The 25,630-nt window shown below is 44.0% G+C and overlaps 1 protein-coding gene, 1 long non-coding RNA gene and 1 pseudogene across 5 annotated transcripts in view; 2 read left to right on the plus strand and 1 right to left on the minus strand.

Moving 5' to 3' along the window:
- Window positions 1–1,107: 1,107 nt before the first annotated feature.
- LOC126931811 (60S ribosomal protein L12-like) lies at window positions 1,108–1,707 on the plus strand (annotated as a pseudogene).
- Window positions 1,708–4,918: 3,211 nt separating this feature from the next.
- Window positions 4,919–10,732, minus strand: LOC126931813 (uncharacterized). Its single transcript, XR_007717932.1, has 2 exons — window positions 10,485–10,732; window positions 4,919–5,357 (listed from the first exon to the last, which is right to left on the minus strand). It is a non-coding gene; the product is annotated as an uncharacterized LOC126931813 (long non-coding RNA).
- RESF1 (retroelement silencing factor 1) overlaps window positions 10,726–25,630 on the plus strand; it is a 33,897-nt gene continuing 18,992 nt past the window's right edge. Inside the window, exons 1-3 of one of the 4 annotated variants that reach the window (XM_050750271.1) lie at window positions 10,726–10,846; window positions 12,121–12,215; window positions 21,585–21,753. The gene's annotated coding sequence lies outside the window, so the exon portion shown is untranslated. The remainder of the gene's footprint in view (window positions 10,847–12,120; window positions 12,216–21,584; window positions 21,754–25,630) is intronic. The other 3 variants (XR_007717929.1, XM_050750272.1, XM_050750274.1) reach the window with 3 other exon arrangements.

Below are 25,630 nucleotides of genomic sequence, written 5' to 3' on the forward strand. Positions count from 1 at the left end.
TGGCCAGGCTAGTCTTGAACTCCCGACCTCATGATCTGCCCATCTTGGCCTCTCAAAGTACTGGGATTACAGGCGTGAGCCACCGCACCTGGCCTCCATCCTATAAATTCTTAAAATAATCCTAAATTCTTCAACGAATTTTCCTCTTTATGTAGGAGGATTTAAAAGTTTCTTAACTAGATTATGCAAACCTGAACTTGACTAAGGTTTAAAACAATAAAGTTAGCTAAGTTGGTCATCATCATCACTTAGGTGTAAAGCATCACAAAGGGATATTGTCCATTGAAAGGGGGGTGTTTAGGAAGAAGCAATGAAGGAAAGCGAAGAGGACCTAAGGAAGACACAGCAGGAAGGGAATGAGTAGAAGAAAGGTGTTACGGGAAGTAAAGGACCCTGAACGGAGGGACCTGCTGAAGCCGCGGCAGAGGAACATAAATTATGAATATTTCATCTTAATATGGACATTTATCAGTTCTCAAGTAATACTTTTATAATTTCTTATGCCTGTCTTTACTTTAATCTCTTAATCCTGTTATCTTTGTAAGCTGCGAATGTACATCACCTCAGGACCACTGTGATAATTGTGTTAGCTGTACAAATTGATAGTAAAACATGTGTGTTTGAACAATATGAAATCAGTGCACCTTAAAAAACAACAGAATAATAGCGATTTTTATGGAACAAGGGAAGACAACCATAAGGTCTGACTGCCTATGGGGTCGGGCAAAAATATTTTTCTTCTTGCAGAGGGCCTAAAAACAGACGTGCAAGTAGGAAATATACTGCTAAATTCTTTTCCTAGCAAGGAATATTAATATTAATACCCTGGGAAAAGAATGTGTCCCTGGGGGGAGGTCTATGAACAGCCGCTCTGGGAATGTCTGTCTTATACAGTTGAGATAAGGACTGAGATAAGCCCTGGTCTCCTGTAGAACCCTCAGGTTTACTAGGGTTGGGAAAACTCAGCCCTGGTAAATTTGTGGTTAGATTGGTTCTCTACTCTCGAACCCTGTTTTCTGTTGTTTTGTTTATCGCTCTTGGCTTTCGGCTCGGAGGAGGCCAAGGTGCAACTTTCTTCGGTCATCCCAAATCCGGGTTCATCCGACACCAGCTGCCTCTACCATGCTGCCGAAGTTCAACCCCAATGAGATCAAAGGATACCTGAGGTGCACTGGAGGTGAAGTCGGTGCCACTTCTATGCTGGCCCCCAAGATCGGCCCCCTGGGTCTCTCTCCAAAAAAGGCTGGTGATGACATTGCCAAGGCAACAGGTGATCGGAAGGTCCTGAGGATTACAGTGAAACTGAGCCTTCAGAACAGACAGGCCCAGATTGAGGTGGTGCCTTCTGCCTCTGCCCTGACCATCAAAGCCCTCAAGGAATCACCAAGAGACAGAAAGAAACAGAAAAACATTAAACACAGTGGGAATATCACTTTAGATGAGATCATCAACATTGCTCAACAGATGCAGCACCTATCCTTAGCCAGAGAACTCCTGGAACCATTAAAGAGATCCTGGGGACTGCCCAGTCTGTGGGCTGTAATGTTGATGGCCGCCACCCTCATGACATGACAGATGACATCAACAGTGGTGCTGTGGAATGCCCAGCCAGTTAAGCACAAAGGAAAATATTTCAATAAAGGATCATTTGACAACTAGAAAAAAAAAAAAAGATGTTTATCAAGACAATACATACACCGCTGAACATAGACCCTTATCAGTGGTTCTGCTTTTGCCCTTTGCCCTGCGATCTTTGTTGGACCCTAATCAGTGGTTCTGCTTTTGCCCTTTGCCCTGTTCCCTCAGAAGCATGTGATCTTTGTTAGACTCTTATCAGTGGTTCTGCTTTTCACTCTTTGAAGCATGTGATCTTTGTACCTACTCTCTGTTCTTACACCCCCTCCCCTTTTGAAACCCTTAATAAAAACGTGCTGGTCTGAGACTCAGGCAGCCATCACAGTCCTACCAATAAGTGATGTCACCCCGGTGGCCCAGCTATAAAATTCCTCTCTTTGTACTGTCTCTCTTTATTTCTCAGCCAGACGACACTTATGGAAAATAGAAAGAACCTACATTGAAATATTGGAGGCAGGTTCCCCCAATAGAAAGGCAGGAGGAAGTTGAGGGCCAGGGGTCTAGGATGTAAGTTAATCCCGGGTTAGGCAAGAGACAGAGAAGAGATTTCAAGGTTGGCTTTTAGGTTCTCTACATTTTTATTGGCCTTTTCTAATAAGTCCTTAATAGAAGCTATTTTAGAATTTTCCTTTGGGAGGGCTCTTCCTGGTCATTTAAAAACACTAACTATTGAATATCTGGAAACTTTTAACCAGTGATTGTAAGGTGCCAAAAATGGATTAGCTTATTCACATCCAAAGTTCACCAGAACAGCCACTAAAGTTCTAGAATGTCCTTAGTAAGATTCTGCCACAGCATCCACTGTTTAATTCTATTTGCCCCACGATATTGAGCTCATATTGAAATAAAAAGAACAAAGAAGAAATAAATATACAGGCCCCAAAAATCTCTTGGAACTATGAGCCCAGGTCATCTGTGAGAACCTTGAGTAGTAAAAACAAATCACATCCAGAGGTTTATATCAAGGACAACAAAGATAACAAAGGCTTAAGTGGGGCTGGGCATGGTGGCCCACACCTGTAATCCCAGCACTTTGGGAGGGCAGATCACCTGAGGCCAGGAGTTCGAGACCAGCCTGACCAATATGGTGAGACCCTGTCTCTACTAAAAATGCAAAAATTAGCCAGGCGTGGTTGCCCAGACCTGTAGTCCCAGCTACTCAGGAGACTGAGGCAGGAGAACAGCTTGAACCCAGGAGGCGGAGGCGGAGGCGGAGGCTCCAGTGAGCTGAGACTGTGCCAGTGCACTCCAGCCTGGGCAACAGAGTGAGACTCTGTCTCAAAAAAAAAAAAAAAAAAAAAAAAAAAAAATGGCTTAAGTGGGCGAGGCACAGTAGCTCACACCTGTAATCACAGCACTTCTAGAGGCTGAGGTGGGTGGATCACTTCAGCCCAGGAGTTCAAGACCAATCTGGGTAACATGGTAAAACCATATCTCTACAAAAAAATACAAAAATTAGCCAGGCGTGCTAGCACACACCTGTGGTCCCAGCTACCCTGGAGGGTGAGGTGGGAGGATCTCTTGGGCCTGGGAGATTGAGGCTGCAGTGAGCCGTAATTTTACCACTGCACTCCAGCCTGGCAACAGAGTGAGACCTCACCTGAATTAAAAACAAACAAACAAACAAACAAGGCTGAGGTGATGATTCAAACTTGAGAGACGGTTGGAAGCAGGGCTCATTCAGCTGAGCAGTCCCTGTGACTTGTAAAGGAGAAATAAAAACATCTTAGGACCCCCAAACTTGTTATGCAAAGGGAAAGTTATGCCTAGAGACTGGGTCATGCAGCACTGCTATCCTTTTCCCAAATAGAGAGCTATTACTTTACGACCTGGTGTCAAAGCATCACACATTACCCAGACCCTCACAGAAAGGCAGAAGGCCTCATACATCTCCAGATGATGGCCCTCATAAATTTTTCCCAAGTAAACTCTTCGCTGGCCTCAAAATCTTTCAACATGTACATCCTCCCATAAAATAAGAACATGTCCATTGTAACTTTAGGTGTACCATCTAAGTCTAGCTCCTAAAACTAAAGTTTGCTAGAGTCACACTGATGATGTCAATTACAAGCTTATCTTCCCAGGTGCAGAACAAATCATTCCTCCACCTACCCTGAGACGTTTGCATAATTGATTCTTCCTCTACTCCCTTTTTCTCTGAATATTCACCTTATCTTGTATAAAATGTAGATTTACGGAGCTCTAATTAATTAATAGTCCCACAAAAGTATAACCATTTGCCTCACCACCCTACCCCCTCCTTCCCACATGCCTTCTCCCCTTTAAAGAAATGTATAAATACTGTATTAGTCTGTTTTCACACTGCTATAAAGAACTGCCCGAGACTGGGTAATTTATAAAGAGAAGAGATTTAATTGACTCACAGTTCCACATGGCTGGGGAGGCCTCAGGAAACTTACAATCACAGCAGAAGAAGGGGAAGCAAGGCACCTTCTTCACAAGGTGGCAGGAAGACATGCTGAGCAAGGGGGGAAGAGTGCCTTATAAAACCATCAAATCTCAAGATAACTCACTCAATATCACGAGAACAGCATGGGGGAACCACTCCCATAATCCAATTCCCTCCACCTGGTCTCTCTCTTGATAAATGGGGATTATAGGGATTATAATTCAAGATGAGATTTGGGTGGGGAAACAGAGCCTTACCACAGCTTACACATTTGATTTTTAAAAAATATTTGATAACTTTCATTTTGAATTAATTTCCTTTGTAATCTCACATATTTTATTTTATGCATTCAAAAGATTATTCTGGTCGGGATGGTGGCTCACGCCTATAATCCTAGCACTTTAGGAGACCAAGACAGGCAGATCACTTGAGGTCAGGAGTTTCTGACCAGCCTGGCCAACATGGTGAAACCCTGCCTCTAACGAGCCAGGCACGGTGGCCCATGCCTGTAATCCCAGCTACTCGGGGAGGCTGAGGCACGAGAATTGCTTGAACCTGGGAGGCAGGGGTTGTAGTGAGCTGAGATTGTGCCACTGCACTCCAGCCTGGGCGACAGAGCAAGACTCCTTCTCAAAAAAAAAAAAAAAAAAAAAAAAAAGATTATTCTAAGAAGGTGTCCATGGGCTCTACCAAACTACCAAAGAGGCTTATGGTCAAAAAAACAGAGACAAGTTCCAGCCTTCAGGAGTTATCTTTTTTTTTTTTTTGCACGGTTGAAATTAAGTTACTGCCATTTCCACATTCCAATCCAAGTAAATGTAAGAAGTTTCACAGTAAGCCATTCCTTTAGACAGAAGTTGCATATAACATTTCTTTTTATATGTCTGTGAGAACTGAAACTTGAAAACATCTAGCTGCAAGAGAGACTTAGGGGAATGTAATCTCTACTTACATTCCATGAGACTACATACAAAGTGACTTTGTACCCAACTAACTTTTACTAACAGGAAGGGGAAACAAACAAAGAAGGGGAGGCCTGGCACAGTGGCTCACACCTGTAATCCCAGAACTTTGGGAGGCTGAGGCAAGCGGATCACTTGAGGTCAGGAATTCTAAACCTGCCTGAACAACATGGTGAAACCCCATCTCTACTAAAAATGCAAAAATTAGCCAGGTGTAGTGCTGCAGTCCTGTAATCCCTGCTACTTGGGAGGCTGAGGCAGGACAATCGCTTGAAGCTGGGAGGCGGAGGTTGGAGTGAGCCAAGATCATGCCACTGCATTCCAGCCTGGATGAAAGAGTGAGGCTCCATCTCAAAAAAAAAAAGAATAAGGGGAAACAGATTATAGTGAGCAATCAAGAAAAGAAAAAGAACTAATGACCTCATTTACAACTTAGGCGTTTTTTTTGCAAACCAACATAATTTTTACTATAGATATATTAAAGATGTCATTAAAACATGTTCTAAAACATATTTTATAAGTTTAAGAGTTAACAAGCCTTGGCCGGTTGCGGTGGCTCACACCTGTAACCCCAGCACTTTGGGAGGCCAAGATGGGCCAAGTCAGGCGGATCACAAGGTCAGCAGTTCAAGACAAGCCTGGCCAAGATGGTGAAATCCCATCTCTACTAAAAATACAAAAAAATTAGCTGGGCCTGGTGGCAGGTGCCTGTAATCCCAGCTACTTGGGAGGCTGAGGCAGAGAACTGCTTAACCTGGGAGGTGGATGTTGCAATAAGTTGAGATTTTACCACTGCACTCCAGTCTGGGCGACACAGCAAGAAGGTGGAATTGAACCACCACCCTCTGAAATGCCCCCTTGACAAAAGATACAAGGTAGTGGCGGGTGGTTGGGGTGGTGGTGGTGGTGGAGGTGGAGGTGGTAGTAGAAGAGGCTGTGGGGGTGAAAGTGGAAGAGGTGGCTGGGGTGGAGGAGGATGGGGAAATGGTGGGGGAGAGGGAGAAGGGTAGTGAGGAGGAGGTGGGGTGGAAGTGGTAGAGGAGGTTTCCAAGGCAGAGGAGATGATGGCGGAAGAGGAGATTATGGTGGAAAAGATTATGGAGATCCATATAGAGGAGGTGGTGATGGTGGTGGATACCGCAGATATTGAAGACTACAAAAATTAAAAACCCAAATCAACAAACCTCAAGGGCAAAGGAATAGTCTGCCCTCTTATATCACAAGCACTAACTAACCACCTCTGCCCTTTCTCATTCCTTAATCATTCAGACAAGATTTCCTTGTTTACTTCCTCCTATAAAATCCCTAAGTCTATTTCCTTTTCTTTGAAAAGATTCCTCTGCATTAATGAATGTTGTCCTTACTGCAATAGCGTGAGAAAAAAAAGTCTCCTTATGCAGCTTAGCAATTTTCCAGGCTTGGTATCAGTGACTCCATCTCAGGCTACTGACTCCAGGCTGAGCTGCTGCTAAACTTTGAGGGCCACAAAGGAACTGTGAAAAATATTTCCTTCACAAACAACTATTATAAATAAAGCTTCGGCACTGCAAAAGAAATAGCACTCGAATATAAAATATTCTTAATTCTCAGCAAGGCAATGTACATTTTTTTTTCTTTTTTGAGACGGAGTCTTGCTCTGTCATCCAGGTTGGAGTGCAGTGGCGCAATCCCGGCTCACTGCAAGCTCCGCCTCCCGAGTTCACTCCATTCTCCTACCTCAGCCTCCTGAGTAGCTGGGACCACAAGCACCCGCCACCACGCCCAGCTAATTTTTTGTATTTTTTAGTAGAGACGGAGTTTCACCGTGTTAGCCAGGATGGTCTCGATCTCCTGACCTCGTGATCCGCCCGCCTCGGCCTCCCAAAGTGCTGGGATTACAGGCGTGAGCCACTGTGCCCAGCGGCAATGTACTTCTATAGAAGGGTGGGCCTTCACAGATGGAGCAATGGTGAGCGCACACCTGGGCAAGGGAGGTGAAAGGGTTCTTATTCCTGACGCACGTGGCCCCTGCCGCTCTGTCGTTCCCCTGTTGGCTAGGGCTAGACTGCGCAAGCTAAACTAATTCTGATGGGCTAATTTAAAGAGAGTGATGGGGTGAGTGGTTTGGCAAGAAAAATGGTTAAGGCAGTGCAGGAAATCGGAATGAGTCAGGGTGGGGCATGTAATCAGAATGAGTCAAGGTGCAGCAGGTGACTGAAATGAGTCAGGGTGGAGCAGGTGATCGAAAAAGGTTGCTTTACGAGGAAGTTTAAAAGTAGAAGGCAAAGAACTGAACATACTGACATATTGATTCTTTGAACAGAAATTTAGAATTCATATCTAACACAACCGTTTTCTCAACACACAACCCAAGAAAGCTGGTCTCAATATTATTATTATTGTTTTTCTGCAACAGGCTCTTACTTTGTCATCCAGGCTAGAGTTTAATGGCTCAATCTTGACTCATTGCAACCTCTGCCTCCCAAGTTCAAGTGATTCCCCCATCTCAGCCTCCCAAGTAGCTGAGACTACAGGCTCATGCCACCACTCCTGGCTAATTTTGTTTGTTTTTTGTATATTTTTTGTAGAGATGAGGTTCACCATGTTGGCCAGGCTGGTCTCAAACTCCTGGACTCAAGTGATCCACCCCAAAGTGCTGGGATTACAGGCATAAGCCATCACGCCCAATCCCCAATCTTTTTTTGTTTGTTTGTTTGTTTGTTTTGTTTCATGAGACAGACTCTCTCTGTGGCCCACACTGGAGTGCAATTGAAAGAAACCAGGCACATTCCTCCATATATCTCCCAACTCCCTGAGCCCAGCACAAACACATTCCTCCATATATCTCCCAACTCCCTGAGCCCAGCACAAACACATTCCTCCATATATCTCCCAACTCCCTGAGCCCAGCACAAACACATTCCTCCATATATCTCCCAACTCCCTGAGCCCAGCACAAACACATTCCTCCATGTATCTCCCAACTCCCTGAGCCCAGCACAAACACATTCCTCCATATGTCTCTCAACTTTAGAAAAACAACACCTGGGAAATCTCCGATAAGGACACAGCGGGAATCAATAAAAAATGCTAAATGTATAGTGTTAACCAATTATAGTGCTGTAACCAAAAGAATTCCCTTGTTCCTCTGTAACTTTACATATCCTGGTTACATCAGGCTATAAAAAGGCAAGCACTCGCATTGTTCGGGGCCCTCTTGTATGCTGTGGAATGGAGGGACCAAGTTCGAACTTGCAGTAAAAGATCCTTGCCGCTTGGCTTTGACTCTGGACTCTGGTGGTCTTCTTTGGGGAACAAACGGTCTGGGCATAACATCATGGCCACTGCAACCTCTGCTTCATAGGTTTAAGCAATTCTCCCGCCTCAGCCTCCGGAGTAGATGAGAATTACAGGCGCCCACCACTACACCTGGCTAATTTTTGTATTTTTAGTAGAGACAGGGTTTCACTATGTTGGCCAGGTTGGTCTCAAACTCCTGGTTTCAAGTGATTCACCCGCTTCAGCCTCCCAAATTGTCAGGCCTCTGAGACCTAGCTAAGCCATCATATCCCCTGTGACCTGCAGTATACATCCAGATGGCCTGAAGCAACTGAAGATCCACAAAAGAAGTGAAAATAGCCTTAACTGATGACATTCCACCATTGTGATTTGTTTCTGCCCCACCCTAACTGATCAAAGTACTTTGTAATCTTCCCCACCCTTAAGAAGGTTCTTTGTAATTCTCCCCATCCTTGAGAATGTACTTTGTGAGATCCACCCGCTGCCCGCAAAGCATTGCTCCCAACTTCACCGCCTATCTCAAAAGGTATAAGAACTAAAGATAATCCCACCACCCTTTGCTGACTGTTTTCTAACTCCGCCCGCCTGCATCCAGGTGAAATAAACAGCCTTGTTGCTCACACAAAGCCTGTTTGGTGGTCTCTTCACACGGAGGCACGGGATACAAAGTGCTGGGATTACAGGCCTGAGCCATGGCGCCTGGCCACCCCCAATCTTTAAGAATATTCTGGGCCGGGCGCGGTGGCTCAAGCCTGTAATCCCAGCACTTTGGGAGGCCGAGACGGGCGGATCACGAGGTCAGGAGATCGAGACTATCCTGGCTAATACGGTGAAACCCCGTCTCTACTAAAAAAAATACCAAAAAACTAGCCGGGCGAGGTGGCGGGCACCTGTCCCAGCTACTGGGGAGGCTGAGGCAGGAGAATGGCATAAACCCGGGAGGCGGAGCTTGCAGTGAGCTGAGATCCGGCCACTGCACTCCAGCCTGGGTGACAGAGCGAAACTCCCTCTCAAAAAAAAAAAAAAAGAATATTCTGGCCAGGCACGGTGGCTCACGCCTGTAATCCCAGCACTTTGGAAGGCTGAGGCGGGCGGATCACCAGGTCAGGGATGAGACCATCCTGGCTAACATGGTGAAACCCCGTCTCTACTAAAATACAAAAATTTAGCTGGCCGTGGTGGTGGGCTACTGTAGTCCCAGCTACTGGGGAGGCTGAGGCAGGAGAATGGCGTCAACCCGGGAGGCGGAGCTTGCAGTGAGCCGAGACTGTGCCACTGCACTCCAGCCTGAGCGACAGAGCGAGACTCTGTCACACACACACACACACAAAATATTCTGTATATAGTTTTTTTTGTTTTGTTTCTGACAGACGCAAATGCACCCTTCTACTAATGATTAAAGACTTCTTCGTTTAATCCACCAATGAAATAATCTGACAATTTATGTAACAAATAAATTCCTATAAACATAAGCTCCCTTGCTCCTCTCCAGTGGCACAATCTCTGATTTGCTATCCTGGTTGCAACCTTCATTACTAAGTAAACGCTTATGTAAACCTTAATAATGAGATTCGAGCAATATGATTAAATATTGGTTTGAGTGCAAATTTTGAGGATGGCGACCTGATAGGCCACAGACTCCAAAAGATGGGGGTCAGTGCTTCGAAAGCGAGAAGTCTGAGGGTCGTTTATACATGCAGGGTCTGGGAAGCTTAACAGGATGTCAACATTTTCCATAGAAGGTTAACGTATAGCAATTTAATTGGTTCTAGGCAGTGTTTCTTTTTGGGAAGGGTCTATTTAACATTCCACATTAAGGATGTAATAGTCAAGGGGTCATTTATCTTATTCAAGGCGTATTTTATCTCAGATGCCATCTGGTCTGTGCTGGGAACAAGAAAATAAGGGAGTTAATCTATAACAAAAGGTTGGCAATTAAGAGGTCGTGCTTCATGATCTGGTCTCCAAAGTCAACTTTCCTCAGGGACTTTCAGAAGCCCCAAATAGATTATCCACTGTCTTTCACACTTATTTGCCTCTAAGCTGTTGATTTTCTTTTTTTTAAGGGTTAACAGTCTCTTGGGTGCACTCTGACTCCCATGCGCTTTATAGAAAAAATTGGTCCTGAGGCCAGCAACAACAGTGGGTCTCAGGAACTTGTTAGAAATGCACATTTTCAGCCCCCACCCCAAACCTACTGAGTCAGTAGTTTTGCTGGCAGTTCTCAATCTCTCTTTAACATGCCCTCTGGGTGCTGCGGATGCCGGTTAAAGGTAGAAGATCGCTGCGGGAGATTTCCGCGTCGGGCAGATGAAAGCGCTCTGCAAGCCCTGGTGCGATCCGCTGGCCGTTCCGCGGCTTCTCGGGTGGCACTAGGACCGCGGCGGCGCGGCCCTCGTAGACACCGCCTCGGGCGTGAGGCGGAGCCTAGCTGTTCCTGGATCCTGGGCCTGGCTCCTCGACCCGCCCCTGGAGGCGGACCCCACTTGACTTAAACTCTGGGGCCCGGGAGGCCGCCGGCTTTACCCCTGCTTGCTGGGGTGGTCCTCTTCCCTTGTCGGTAAGTGTGAGGCGAGCACCCCGAGGTTCCCTCCTTCGCCTTCCGGGGTGCGGGCGGGGCGGGGGCCGGGAGCCAGAGGCGCTCACGGCCGGGGCCGGCGCGCGGCGCGGAGCGCTTTTGTTCTGCGGCGAGAACGCAGTCGCGGGCGGCCCCGGAACCCGGGCCTCGGGCCCCGCCGGCTCGCGCGTCCCGCAGTCCGCCGCCCGAAGCTGGGCTCCGCCGCCGCGCTCTCTTCTGCCCGCCGTACTGGGGACGGCCCTGGGCCTCCGCGGACGCCGAGCCTTGCACCGGAGGGCGGGCCTCGCTGGCTGTTTTCCCTCATTGCCTGGCGCTGCGCGATAGAGGTCGCGAGTGGCGAGGGCGAGGACGCGTTTTGTTGAACTGCGAGGCGCGGCTGGTGAGGCGGGTGGGTATGAGAGCTGCTTATGTTTTTAAGGCTTTGCTGTCACTGGAGTGGAAAAAAAAAATCTTTGTTTTCCTATTTCCCGAGGGTTCTCCTCCTCCCCTGCCCTCTTAAGTCGAAGCCTCCTGGAACGGAATTGCTGTACTGGCATCTGTCTCCAAGTGGTCCGCGAACGCAAAGCGCCGGCGATGCTTTCTGTTCCTCGGCAATAGTTCCTTGAGGCATTTTTAAATGCACAAACGCATACCCATCTTAGGTGTTCTCGAGGGACACGGATTCCCTAAGCAAACGTCCTTAGGGTCCTGAGTTTAGCAGCAAACTTTCGGGGAATAATTTCCGTGGAAACAATTTGTAGTACATCGAGTGCATAACCGTCTTAAGACAAGGATGTGTATGAGCTTGAGGCGCGTTTTCGTTTTGTGGGGGGCCGGTGCATCTCAGTAGGCGGGCCGCAGAGCTTGTTTGGAGATTGTATTTTTCTGCTAAATGTGTTAGCTTTAATCATGTTTCATTCATTGTTAATGTGCATGTATGTTAAGGTTTTAGGTTTTTTTCCCCTCTGCAGTCGGATTTTTTTCTATTTAACATTAATCCAATAAAGACAAGTGCAGAGATAAAGTGTTACTGTTTTGCAGTGATACTACAATAGCCGACCTAGAGGAGCGCACATAGATTCTGACTTAAGTGAATGGTGCTTTCAGGCCAGACCTAGTTTCTATTTCTGTTAGTTAGGACACTTAATAAGAATTCAGTAAAGTTAGCATGTTTTCTGTGCAGCCTTAAAAGAAAACAGTTTTGCACAGCAGTGTCATATCTAGTAAACACATTAGCATGTCCTCTTTTATTACAAAACGTTTCTTGTTGTCCCTAGGACCAAAGAAGTAAATACTGTATGGAGGGGGACTGATGTGTTTGGAGTGAAATGGGAACATACACAATAATTAAAGACTAAAGTTGTGCTTAACGGTAAGTATTATCACCTCTAAGAAACCCACCCTGATTTAACCAGGCAGTTACTCACATGTAACTATGGAGTAATTTACCTGTTACCGAATTAAAATTACTAGCTCAGTGAATCAACATTGGTTAAAAATTAAACTGTGGGACTCAATGGATTTGACAACAAAGCTTGAGAAGAAGAAATGTTGTCGGCATAGTACTGAAAAATCAGTTGTTAATCTTAGCAAAATGAGAAAGAGGTCTGTGGTAAGGTAATTGTAGTGGAAGTTACCTGGGCAGAGGTCTGCTTCTGTCTGTGCTGTGTTTCTTATGTGATTGTTTTTATTATATTTTATTACTGTTGGTGGCACATAGGGGAATGTGGCACAGAGCACCACTCTGAAGGATGCATCCTGTACAGCCAAAGTGGGCATGTCCAGGGCTTTCATCTGTAACCACAAAATGTCTTAGGAAGTCTCACCTAATGATAAAGATCATGGTCCCTGTAACCACACTGCTTTGGTTTAAATCTTAGCTGTAGCACTCAGCAGTATCTGTACAACCCTGGAAAAATAAACCTCTGCCTGTTTTCTCATCTATAAAATGGGGAAAAGTACTAATGTCATAGGATTGTTATGGTAGAGTTACAGGAGTTTCATGCATATCACAGTTAAACAGCTCTTGAAACATGGTGAGTGCCCAATAAATGTTAGCTATTGTCATGTTAGAGGAAATAGATTTTGTGGCCTGGGACATGTAATGCTGTCTTAGCAGAAATTCAGCTGGTTCATTTAAGCTCTAACTTCATGAGCTTTTTGTTGATTAAACCCATCACTGTAGATCCTCTTAGATTCTCTTTTTTGTAGGTCCTGTTTTGTTAGAAAGTATCCGTCACTACTGGTCCACATCTGGATTTACCTGCAGTGTTGTTTGAAATAAAAAATGCCTCCACTGAATTCCTAGGCAGGACAAACTTGCCCCAAAGCTTTGTTCTTCTACATTATCTCTGTGATTGTACAGGAATCTCTCTTCCCTCCTAGATTATCAGTGTCTTGGAGATAGTTGGAGCTCAAATGCTTAGGGAATTGATTTAATGTTGCTTAAAACTTACTTGTAGGCCAGGTGTGGTGGCTCATGTCTACAATGCCAGCACTTTAAGAGGCTGGAGCGGACAGATCACTTGAGGCCAGGAGTTCAAGACCAGCCCTGGACTCAAGTTGGCCAACATGGCGAAACCCTGTCTCTACTAATAATACAAAAATGAGTCAGGCGTGGTGGCACACGCCTGTAATCCTAGCTACTCGAGTGGCTGAACCTGGGAGGCAGAGGTTGCAGTGACCTGAGGTCACCCCATTGCACTGTGGGCCTGGGCAACAGAGCAAGACTCTTGTCTTTAAAAAAAAAAAGGTATTTATGAAGGTGAATTTCAAGAATCTAATCAGGCCTCCCTCCCTTCCCCATTAGAGGCACACTCTATTATGTAAAACAGACAGGGAGTGTATTCATTTTGAGATAAGTCCAGGAGAATAGTCGACTAACCCTGGCTATAGATACGCAAGTTAACATTCACTTTGGAAGGAGGTTATGAAGAAAGAATCTTGGACCTTGAGGAATTCTAAATGCTTTGTTGGGTGGCAACTATGCAACACTTATACTATTCCTAATACCTTAAGTGTACTTGTACGTGAAGAGCAAAGTTGGAGGCTGTTGAGGTAAATATCTCAAGTGAGATTGGAACTATACATTTTATGCTCCTGGTTTTCATGATCGCAAAAATTTAATGACAGTAACTTAGATTCTTTTGATGTGTCAAATTACAAGGTTTCATTTGTAAATAAAGTCTTGTGATTAAAATGACAAAGTGTATTAAAAGAAGTTGTATTGTCCAGTTAAGTTTCAAGAAACAGAAACCATAAGGAGATTATTATTTTCCAAGCCCCAGAGGAGAATTCATTAGATGACATACTTTTAAAGTTCATGGAGCAGGGCCGGGCGTGGTGGCTCACACCTGTAATCCCAGCACTTTGGGATGCCAAGGTGGGCAGATCTCCTGAGGTCAGGAGTTGGAGACCAGCCTGGCCAACATGGTGAAACCCCGTCTCTACTAAAAGTACAAAAAATTAGCTTGGTGTGATGGCACATGCCTGTAATCCCAGCTACCCGGGAGGCAGAGGTTGCAGTAAGCCAAGATCGCACCACTATACCCTAGCTCGGGTGACAGAGTGAGACTCTGTCTCAGAAAATAAAGTTCATGGGCCAGTCGTAGTGGCTCATGCCTGTAATCCCAGCACTTTGGGAGGCCAAGGCAGGTGGATCATGACGTCAGGAAATTGAGACCACCCCTGGCTAACAAGGTGAAATCCCAAAATTAGCTGGGTATGGTGGCATGTGCCTGTAGTCCCAGCTACTCAGGAGGCTGAGACAGGAGAATCACTTGAACCCAGGAGGGAGAGGTTGCAGTGAGCTGAGATCACACCACTGCACTCCAGCCTGGGCGACAGAGCGAGACTGTGTCTCAAAAAAAAAAAAAAAAAAAAAAAAAAAAGTTCATGGATCAGAACCTTTGGGTTTTGATAGATCCAGGATCTAAATCTGAAGGAAAGTTTTAAAGATTTGGGACACTGTATCTTTGAGCTCTGCTGTCCTCTGCCTTGGTTCCCAGGCAGACCATTTCTCCACTGGGCAGCCCTGACATCTCCAGATACATATGCAAGCAGCTTCAAGTTGTTCAGAGCATACCTTTTGTAACTATAGTTAGAGATAAAATTTATAAGCCATTGATTCACCCATTTACACACAGTGTACAGTTTCAGTGGTTTTTAGTATATTCAGATTTGTGTACCCATCACCACTATCAATTTAAGAACATTTTATTGGCCCCCAAAATACCTCCATATTCAATAGTGGTAACTCCCCATTTTCTCCAATGCACCTTTCCCCAGGTAACCATTAATCTATTTCTGTAAGTTTGCGTATTCTGAACATTTCACGTAACTAAAGTCATAATATGTAGTGTGATGTGGTTTCCCCCAGCATGTTTTCAAGGCTCATTTATGTTAACACATGTATGTTACTTCATTCGTTTTTATTGCCAAATATTCCATTGTATGGATATACCACTTTTGCTTATTCTTCGTCAGTTAACAGACCTTTGACATGTTTTCACTCTTGGCTACTATGAATAGTGCAGCTATGATCATTCGTATATTTATGTAGATGTGTGTTTTCAGTTCTTTTGGGTAAATATCTAGGAGTGAAATTCCTTGGTTATGATAACTGTTTAACATTTTGAGGAACTGCCAGACTGTTATCCAAAGTAGATTTACTGTTTTATTTTTATTTTTTTATTTAACTTCTGCTTTACGTTTGGGGGTACGTGTGTAGGTTTATTATATAGGTAAAATTGTGTCATGGGAGTTTGTTGTACAGATTATTTCATCACCTAGGTATTAAGCCTAGTACCCAATTGGTTGTTTTTTTTGAATCCTCCCCCTTCACCCGCCTGTAGGTCTCAGTGTGTTAGTTCCCTCTACATGTCCATGTGTTCTCATCATTTAGCTCCCACTTATGTGAAAGCATGCAATATTTGGTTTCCTGTGTTAGTTTGCTAAGGATAATGTCCTCCAGCTCCAAGCACCTACAAAGGACATGATCTCATTCTTTTTTTATGACTGAATAGTATTCCCTAGTGTATGTGTACTGTTTTCTTTATCCAGTTTACCATTGATGGGCGTTTAGGTTGATTCTGGGTCTTTGCTATTGTGAATAGACATGCACCATTTTATAAAGCAGTGTTTTAGAGTCCTCATTTGTCTACATCCATAGTTAACTTTTATAGCCATTAAAGTGAGCCTGAAGTGGTCGCTCATTGTGATTGTGATTTGCATTTCCCTGATGATTAGTGATGTTAAGCATCTTTGTATGTGCATATTGATTTCTTTGGAGAAGTATCTATTCAAAACCTTTGGCCTTAAATTTGTGTTGTCTTTGGATTGTCAAGTTGTAAGTTTTTAAGATATCCTGGATTCTTCTCATTCCTTACTAGGGACCATAAGTGAAGGTTTATCTCTGGGTTCTAGGTTCTATTCTATTGATTGATGCCTGTCCTGTGTCAGTACTATATGGTTTTATCTATTGTAGTTTTGTCGTTTTGTTTTTTTGTTTGTTTTTTTTTTTTTTTTTGAGACGGAGTCTCGCTCTGTCGCCCAGGCTGGAGTGCAGTGGCCGGATCTCAGCTCACTGCAAGCTCCGCCTTCTAGGTTCACGCCATTCTCCTGCCTCAGCCTCCCCAGTAGCTGGGACTACAGGCGCCCGCCACCTCGCCCGGCTAGTTTTTTTTTTTTTTTTTTGTATTTTTTTTAGTAGAGACGGGGTTTCACCGTGTTAGCCAGGATGGTCTCGATCTCCTGACCTCGTGATCCGCCCGTCTCGGCCTCCCAAAGTGCTGGGATTACAGGCTTGAGCCACCGCGCGGAGTCTAGCCGGTCGCCCAGGCTGGAGTGCAGTGGCCAGCCTTTTGTTTGTTTTTAAGACGGAGTCTCACCCTGTTGCCCAGGATGGAGTGCAGTGGTGTGATCTTGGCTCACTGCAACCCCCGCCTACGATTCTTCTGCCTCAGCCTCCAAAGTAGCTAGGATTACGGGCACCCGCTACCACGCCGCGCTAATTTTTGTATTTATGGTAGAGGCGAGGTTTCACCATGTTGGCCAGGCTGGTCTCGAACTCCTGACCTCAAGTGATCAGCGTGCCTCTGCTTCTCAAAGTGCTGGAATTACAGGCGTGAGCCACTGCTCCCTGCCGGCTACTCCCTTTTCAGCCCCTCCTTTTTCTGCGTGGAAGTTGCTGAGTGGCAGTCAGAAAATGAAAGTACCTCTGATTGGTCCCCTCCCACAACCAATCAGGCTAGTGGCTGGCCACTACTTCACTTACATAAAGTGAATCAATGGGAAACCTCTAGAGAGTATTTAAAACGCAGAAAATTCTGTAACTGACTGTCTTGAGCCACTTGCTGCATCTGTTCCCACCTTGTGGAGTGCACTCTACTTTAAAATAAATCTCTGCTTTGGCTGCCTTGCTTGTGTAGTTTGTTCAGTTCTTCGTTAAGATGCCAAGAACCTGGACAACTACCCTCAACTGCATGCTTTAGAGGAACTCTTCTGTTCCACTGAAGGCCTTTTGTCTATCTCCAGTGGCCGAAAATTGGCTTACTCCTATTATAAGAAGCAATACTTCCTAGCCAACATGGTGAAACACCATCTCTACTAAAAATACAAAAATTAGCTGGGTGTGGTGGCGCTATCTGTAATCTCAGCTACTGGGGAGGTCGAGGCAGGAGAATCGCTTAAAGCCAGGAGCTGGAGGTTGCAATGAGCCAAGATCACGCCACTGCACTCTAGCCTGGTGACAGAACGATACTTTGTCTCAAAAAAAAAAAATAAAAAAAAAAAGGAAGCGATACTTATACTTCGAATACAGTTTTTACCTCAACACAGTATTGTCTTAATATGGTTTGTACCCGCCTGCCACACACTGATGTGTCATGTGTACTTGGGGGTACTTGTCAGCGCTTTTCAGATATTTAAGATCACCACACCTCTAGTACACTGTGTGTCCAATCTTTTGGCTTCCCTAGGCCACTTCGGAAGAGGAATTGTCTGGAGCCGCACATAAAATACACTAACAATAGATGATGAGCTTTAAAAAAAAAATTGCAAAAAAAATTCTCTATGTTTTAAGAATGTTTATAAATCTGTGTTGGGCCTCATTCAAAGCCATCTTGGGCTGCATGCTGCCCATGGGCTGCAGAGTGGACAAGCTTGATCTAGTAGATGTTTCCTTGAGGTGGGTATCCAGAGGGCTCCAAAATGAATTACGTGGCAGAATTCTGGTAGGGTAAGTGGCTTCCACTTCATGTATTCTCTATTGTCTTTAATTCCCATTTTAGGGAATAATACAATATAAAACATGGTCTAAAATTTGTCTGTGGCATCTCTGCTCTGAAGGCACAACAGACTAGTGTCAGTATGCTAGCCTGAATGATGATAGTCTGTTGCATTGGTCTGAACTTCCTGCTGGCCAGTCAAGATAGATGTGATTGCGAGCACTTCTTGCTGTACCTGTGTTAATGAGTCAGAAAAAGTAGAGCAATTTATTTCTTCCTTTTTAAGGGAGAAAGCCCTGTCACTCTCACTGGTGAAGCTTTGTAGTTGGGATATATTTAGTTGTCTCTGCATGGGGAACCTTGCGGTATATCCTCCACAATAGGTGTGATCATCCTGCTGGGAATCACCATTGCAGGCACTTTTTAATCCATTGTTGCTTAAGACAAAGTACAATGGATTAGGGTATCCGATCAGATGGCCTGTGGTTCTGAATAGAGTTTATAGCTGGATACATGAAAGATTGGAAGGCAGAGTTGTAGGTGAACAGCTTCACCATGGTGCCCTGATGACTTGCTCTTCTCATAGACCATGGAGGCAAAGCTTAGGCTTAATCACAGGCTGACCCATATTCTGGCCGGACACCCTGCAGGTCCTCCAAGAACAAAGTGAGAGAAAAGCAGCCCTGTGAGGAACAGTCACAAAGCTGTTTCTCATCTGCCTCCTTGGTTTCAATTGAGCATAGGACTTTACCACCTTGGGGGAGGTATAGTTGCTGGCTATAAAATGGCCACAGTTTGGTGTTCTCATCTGACTTGGTGTCATCCTGTGGGGCTGAGGATACTGATCTTGATTTTGCTGTTGGACTTAGTAATACATGAATCCATTTGGCCTTTTGCTGACTGCACTTACAGAAGCGTAGAGAACTGTTCTGCCCCTTCTAACCACTGTGCTGTAGAGGGACGATTGCAAGTCTTTGTTAATTTGTTGTAACATTTAAATGAGATAAAGTATATAAAGCATTCCGCATAGTTCTTTACATACAGATGTTCAAAAGTTAGTTGTTTATAATAGTACAGATGTACCTCAGCTTATGATGGAGTTACATCTCAATAACCCATATTAAGTAGAAAATAAAGTCAAAAATGGGGTTTTATAGACATGATGGGATGGGAAAACACAACATCCAAAAAAACTTAGCTAGCACAGTACACCATTGATCGTTTTTGTTTTGTTTTGTTTTAACGCACTGTGGGAGGGGCAGCCCCCGCCCCCCGCCCCACCAAAACACCAGCGTGCCTCTGCAGGAGGGATTTTTTTTTGGTATTGATTGTTAATGCTCATGATCACGTGACTGGCTGCTGTGGCTTGCTGCCACCACTCAGCGTGGAAGAATATCATACTGCCTATCACAGGCCTGGGAAAAGATAGAAATTCAAAGTACAATTTCTGCTGAATGCCTGTATCACTTTTGCATCATTGTAAAGTCAAAATTATTAAGTCATACCATTGCATTGTGGTCCAGGACCATCTGGGCTTAGAAAAATGGATTCTCAAAAGCCTATTTAGGGACTGATAGGCTAATTTTTTCTGTGACTAAGGATACAGAAAGCCAGAGCTAGTACAGGTTGAATAAATTGTGTTACATTTGGAATTCCTGAAAAGTGGCTTTTTACACTGAATTGTTAGTAGTGGTGGTTTTGTTAACTTTCTAGAGGTATCTCTAATTTTTCTAATGCTTATATTGCAAATCAGGTTTTCAATGGAAAATAGACTTTTCTCAATTTAACCATGTCAGTGGATACTCTTCAAATAAGCTTTGCTTTGTGGAACATAAGAGATGGAACTTACAAAGCCATAAGGGAAATTTTCAATTTAAAATACCAGAGCAAATTTACATATTTTAGGTATGAGAATAGTATTTCAATGTATATTATATATTTCTTAAGTCCTATGTGTTTTAGGTACTGAAATGCTTACAGATGAAATCATGCTGTGTCTGTGGTTGGCATAGATAGAAAAGGAAACAGAAGGGGTCAGGACTTTTTCCCATTTAGAAGTTTACATTAGGACTTCTCTTTAATGTGGTGTTGAGATAATGTTTGTTTATTCAGAAAACACTGAAACCTGCTAGACATTGTCTAGATGGCGTGTGTCTTTTGGGTTGGCCTGAAAGACTTTTTTATGCCTGTTGTATTGGCTGTTAATAGTACTTTGATTTACTCTAATAGTGTTGCTCTTACCTTTAATAAATTGTCAACCCACTTTTCCTTTTTTGAGACAGATCTTGCTGTGTCATCCAGGCTGGAGTACAATGACACTACCATAGCCCACTGCACTCTCAACTTTCCATGCTCAAGTGATCCTTCCACCTCAGCCTCCCACGTAGCTGGGACTATAGGCATGCACCGCCACACCTAGCTAATGTTTCGATTTTTGTTTTTATTTTTTTGTAGAGACTGGGTCTTACTGTGTTGCCCATGCTGGTTTTGAACTGCTGGACTCTGCCTCAGCCTCTCAGCATGCTGAGATTATAGGTGTGAGCCACCACACCTGGCCAGTGGTAACCCCTATATATAAAACAATTCTTAGGCTGAGGTGGGTGGATCGCTTGAGTTCAGGAGTTCAAGACCAGCCTAGGCAACATGGCGAAACCTCATCTCTACAAAACAAAAAAAAATTAGCCGCATGGTGGCATTCACCTGTAATCCCAGTTACTTGGGAAGCTGTGGTGAGAGAGTTGTTTGAGCCAAGGAGTCGGAGTTGCAGTGAGCTGAGATCATGCCACTACACTCTAGCCTGGGTGACATAGTGAGACCCTGTCTCAAAAAAAAAAAAAAAAAAAAAAACCAAATTCTTGCTGTGACTCAGTTTATACTTCCATATTCTATTTTTTGCTATTTTATCTGACCTACAGCAGACCTGGCCACCATGCCATATGCACAGTGTTAGGTTCATTTTCTGGTTTGGTTGGTTTTCTTTTGTTTTTGAGACATTTCTTGCTCTGTCGCACAGTCTGGAGTGCAGTGGCATGATTCCCGCTCACCACAGCCTCAACCTCCTGGGTTCACCCAATGCCTCAGCCCACCAAGTAGCTGAGAATACAGGCCTGCACTACCACAATGTTGCCCAGGCTAGTCTCGAACTTGAGCTCAAGTGATCTGCCCGCCTTGGCCTCCCAAAGTTTTGGGATTACAGGCGTGAGCCACTGTGCCCAGCCTGGGTCTATTTTCTTATAGTTCTTTCTATTCATGTGTATGTGTGCTTGTGCATGTATGTTTAACATGGATAGTATATGGTTATTCCTTATAGGTATTATTTTAGATTACTTTTTGCTTTGTAATTTTCTGTAGTAAGCCCAGTTTACAAATAAAGGAAGCTGTTGGGTTAACAGCTTTTCAGTTATTTGCATTGTGTGGATATAGAGTATTTTTAAATTTTCACAGATATTGTTAATCTTAGTGAGATCTTTGATATGAAAATCCACATCCATAATTATATTTATGCTTTCTTGCAGCTGTTTACTTCTAATTATTTCCTGATTCACAAATTAATTTTTGCAATTCACAACTTCCAAGAATACTTGTACTGTTGGATTCAATCCGCAGTAATCTGCAGAAGAAGAGAAGCAGAATTATACCTAGAAGTCAACTAATGGACAGTTAGTCACCCACCTACATGTTGAGGTATTCTGGGCCTTTTTCTTTCACCCTCACTGGAAGGGAATGTGGGTGGGAATTTAAGACATCTACTTCCTTGTTGATTTTCCGCCTATTTGTTCTATTCATTATTGAAAGTAGGGAATTGAAGTCTTCCACTCTTATTGGTGAATTGTGGTTTTTACTTTTTGTATTTTGATGCTCTCTTAGGTATTAATAATCTACAGATCACATTTGACAGTTTTAAGTAAACAGGCTTCCAGATTAACCTGCTTTGGGGAGGTCTTGTGATACAAGGTGGTGACATCCTGTCCTTGAGTAAAGAATCTTACGCATTCCTCAAATTGATATACTGATCAATACATAACCTAACGCTCAAAAGGGTGCTGCTTTATTTGTAAATCATCAGGTTTTATTGATGCAAGTTTTCTTGCACATAGACATTTTAGCCTATATGTTGCAATCAGTAACCAATGATTATAACCTCAGTATTGTATCCTCCAACGAAAAACAACAATTTGAGTATTAGGAGTCCCCCTCCCTTCTCCTAAAGTTTCCCATAAAAGCCTTCCAACTTGTAGCGGACTCCAGAACACTTCAAACTCTGTTGGTATGTCTTCTCAGATTGATCCTCACATCTGCTCTCCAGTAAACTTTTATCAGATTATTTCTACCTCAACAACCTTCGTTTTAGACAACAGTGCACATATGTTTGTAATTGTTATCTTGGTGGGTTGATCCTTTTATCATTATAGAATGCATCTTTTTATCAACATTTTTTGTTTTAGTCTGTTTTGTCTGACACTAGTATAGGCTTTCCAACTTTCTTTTGTTGTTGCCCAGGCTAGAGTGCAGTGGCACAATCTCAGCTTATTGCAGCCTCTGCCTCCCAGGTTCAAGTGATTCTCCTGCCTCAACCTCCCAAGTAGCAGGGATTACAGGCATGTACCACTATGCCCGGCTAATTTTTTGTATATGGTGGAGACGGGGTTTCACCAGGTTGGTCAGGCTGATCTCGAATTCCTGACCTCAGGTGATCCACCCACCTCGGCCTCCCAAAGTTCTGGGGTTATAGGTGTGAGCCACTGCACTTGGCCTGCATTCCAGCTTTCTTGGAGCTATTTGTGTGATATTTTTTCATTGTTTTACTTTCAGTCTGTGTTTTTGGATCTAAAGTGTATCTCCTGGAGACGATAGCGTATAGTTGGATAGTTTTTAAAATCCAGACTGACATTCTCTGTCTTTTGGATTGTGATATTATGAAATATATCTCTGGTCTTTATCCCTGTTTTCAGGCATACAAGTCCTAAAATTCGTGCAATCTCCAAAGTGATAAATGCTTTTTTGGGTTTTTTTGTATGCTAATAAGTTGACTTATGGCTGGCATCCCCTAGTTTCAGAATGGAGGGCTGGTCACCTGAAAGACCAAGGCCCGATTAAAGGGTTGGGACTTTTCAGCCCTACTCCTAATTCCTGGTACCAATTGTCTATCTTAGTCCATTTTCTGTTACTTATAGCAGAGTAACTGAAACAGGGGCCTTTATGAAGAAAAGGAATTTATTTCTTACACCTGTGAACTCTAGGGTTGAAAAGGGTACACCTGGTTGAGGGGGAGGGGGTGAGGTTAAGTTGATCACCAATAGCCAATGGTTTAATTAATCAAACCTGTGCAATGAAGCCTCCATAAGACTGGAAAGGATAGAGTTTGGAAGGCTTTTCAGATTGCTGAGCAAGTGGAGGTTCCTAGAGGGGGGCGCACCCAGAGAGGGCATGGAAATTATGTGCCCCTTCTCATGTGACCTTGCCTTCTACATCTGTTGATCTGTATCCTTGGTAATGCACTTTATAAATAAACTGATAAGGTGTTCCCCGGGTTCTGTGAGCTGCTCTAACACATTAGTCAAACCAAAGGAGCGGATCATGGGAACCCCAGTTTACAGTTGGTTGGTCAGAAGCACAGGTAAAATAACCTGGGGCTTGGTGTTGGCATCAGAAGTGGGGACAGTCTTGGCACGGTGGCTCACGCCTGTAATCCCAGCACTTTGGGAGGCCGAGGTGGGTGGATCATGAGATCAGGAGATCGAGACCATCCTGGCTAACACAGTGAAACCCTGTCTCTACTAAATATACAAAAAATTAGCCAGGCATGGTGGTGGGCGCCTGTGGTCCCAGCTGCTCGGGAGGCTGAGGCAGGAGAATGGCGTGAACCTGGGAGGCAGAGCTTGCAGTGAGCAGAGATCGCATCCCTGCACTCTAGCCTGGGCGACAGAGTGAGGCTCATTCTCAAGAAAAAAATAAATAAAAATAAAAAGGGGGCAGTCTTGTGGGACTGAGCCCTAAACTTATGAGATCTGACACTATCTTCATCTAGATGGTCTCGGAATTAAAATGAATTAGGACACCCACCTGGTGTGTACACTGCAGAACTGATTGCTTGTTACGTGGGGTGAGACACCCACACATTTGGTGTCAGAAGTGTGGGAAGCTTTATTCTTATATTCTCAGAATTGTTTATATAAAAATGTGATTTTTTAATATAATTACATTTACCTCTGTTTTTGTTTTTATGTCTCATTTCTTTTTATTCCTTTTTTATTCCTTAGTGGGATTTATTTTGCATAACTGAGTATTTTCTAATGTAGCATTTTAATTTCTTTTTTTGCTTTTTTGTTTTTAATTTCTTTTTTGAGACGGAGTCTTGCTCTGTTCCCCAGGCTGGAGTGCAGTGATGTGATCTGGGCTCACCGCAAGCTCCACCTCCCGGGTTCACGCCATTCTCCTGCCTCAGCCTCCCGAGTAGCTGGGACTACAGGTGCCCGCCACCACGCCCAGCTAATTTTTTGCATTTTTAGTAGAGATGGGGTTTCACCGTGTTAGCCAGGATGGTCTCGATCTCCTGACCTTGTGATCCGCCCGCCTCGGCCTCCCAAAGTTCTGGGATTACAGGCGTGAGCCACCTCATGTTTTTAATTTCTTTAACAATATTTTCACTGTATTTATTGTTACTTCATGGAAGCACAAATTCTTTTTAAAAGTATTTTTTATTTTAAAGTATCAGTGATGGAGGCTGGCAGAGAACTTGGGGCAAGAATTTATTTTCTCAGAGAAATGGTAATGATGGACTATGGAAACCTTATCTGTGGTAATCTGTGTTACAGTATATTCTCAAAAGTTCTGAGAATACATTATATCCACCAGCAGATTATGACTGCAGCTGACCATTGAACAACTTGAGTTTGAACCATGTGGATCCACATACACATGGATTTGACTTTTTTTTTTTTTTTTGGAGAGATGAGGTCACTCTCTATTGCCCAGGCTGGAGTGCAGTGTACAGTCATAGCTCATTACAGCCTCAAACATCTGGGCTCAAGCAGTCCTCCCATCTCTGCCTCCTGAGTAGCTGGGACTGCATCCACACACTACCTTGTCTGGCTATACGTGGAGTTTCTTCTGCATCTGCCACCCTAAGTTGTAATCCCTGTGTTGTGTAAGGGTCGATTGTATTTTCCTTTCACAATCTCTTTGTGTAGCTAGAGGCAATCTTCCGAAGAATGCAACATCAATTTAGGTCGTTCAGGAGTGCTTTTCCAGTTTTCCGTTTTCTTCTATGCCAGTAAAGGAGAGGGATGGAGAAAAAAAACCCAAGTTAACATAAAGACGGTTTCCCTTCCTACCCATATGCTCTGTATTAATTTGCTAGGGCTATGTTTGAGATAGGAAAACTGAAACTTCTTCACACAATTGACCACTTCACCTCTGGTCACCAAACTGTATTTGGATTTCTCCCCATCCGCAAACTGTTTTCCAGCTGACAACAACTGGGTATCCTACAATTCAATTACATGTTGGCACCATCTACCTGGAGAAAGCATCAGAGCCCACAGGTTGAGGACTCAGTCCC

Source organism: Macaca thibetana, chromosome 11, assembly GCF_024542745.1.
Source record: "Macaca thibetana thibetana isolate TM-01 chromosome 11, ASM2454274v1, whole genome shotgun sequence".
Taxonomy (NCBI): Eukaryota; Metazoa; Chordata; class Mammalia; order Primates; family Cercopithecidae; genus Macaca; species Macaca thibetana.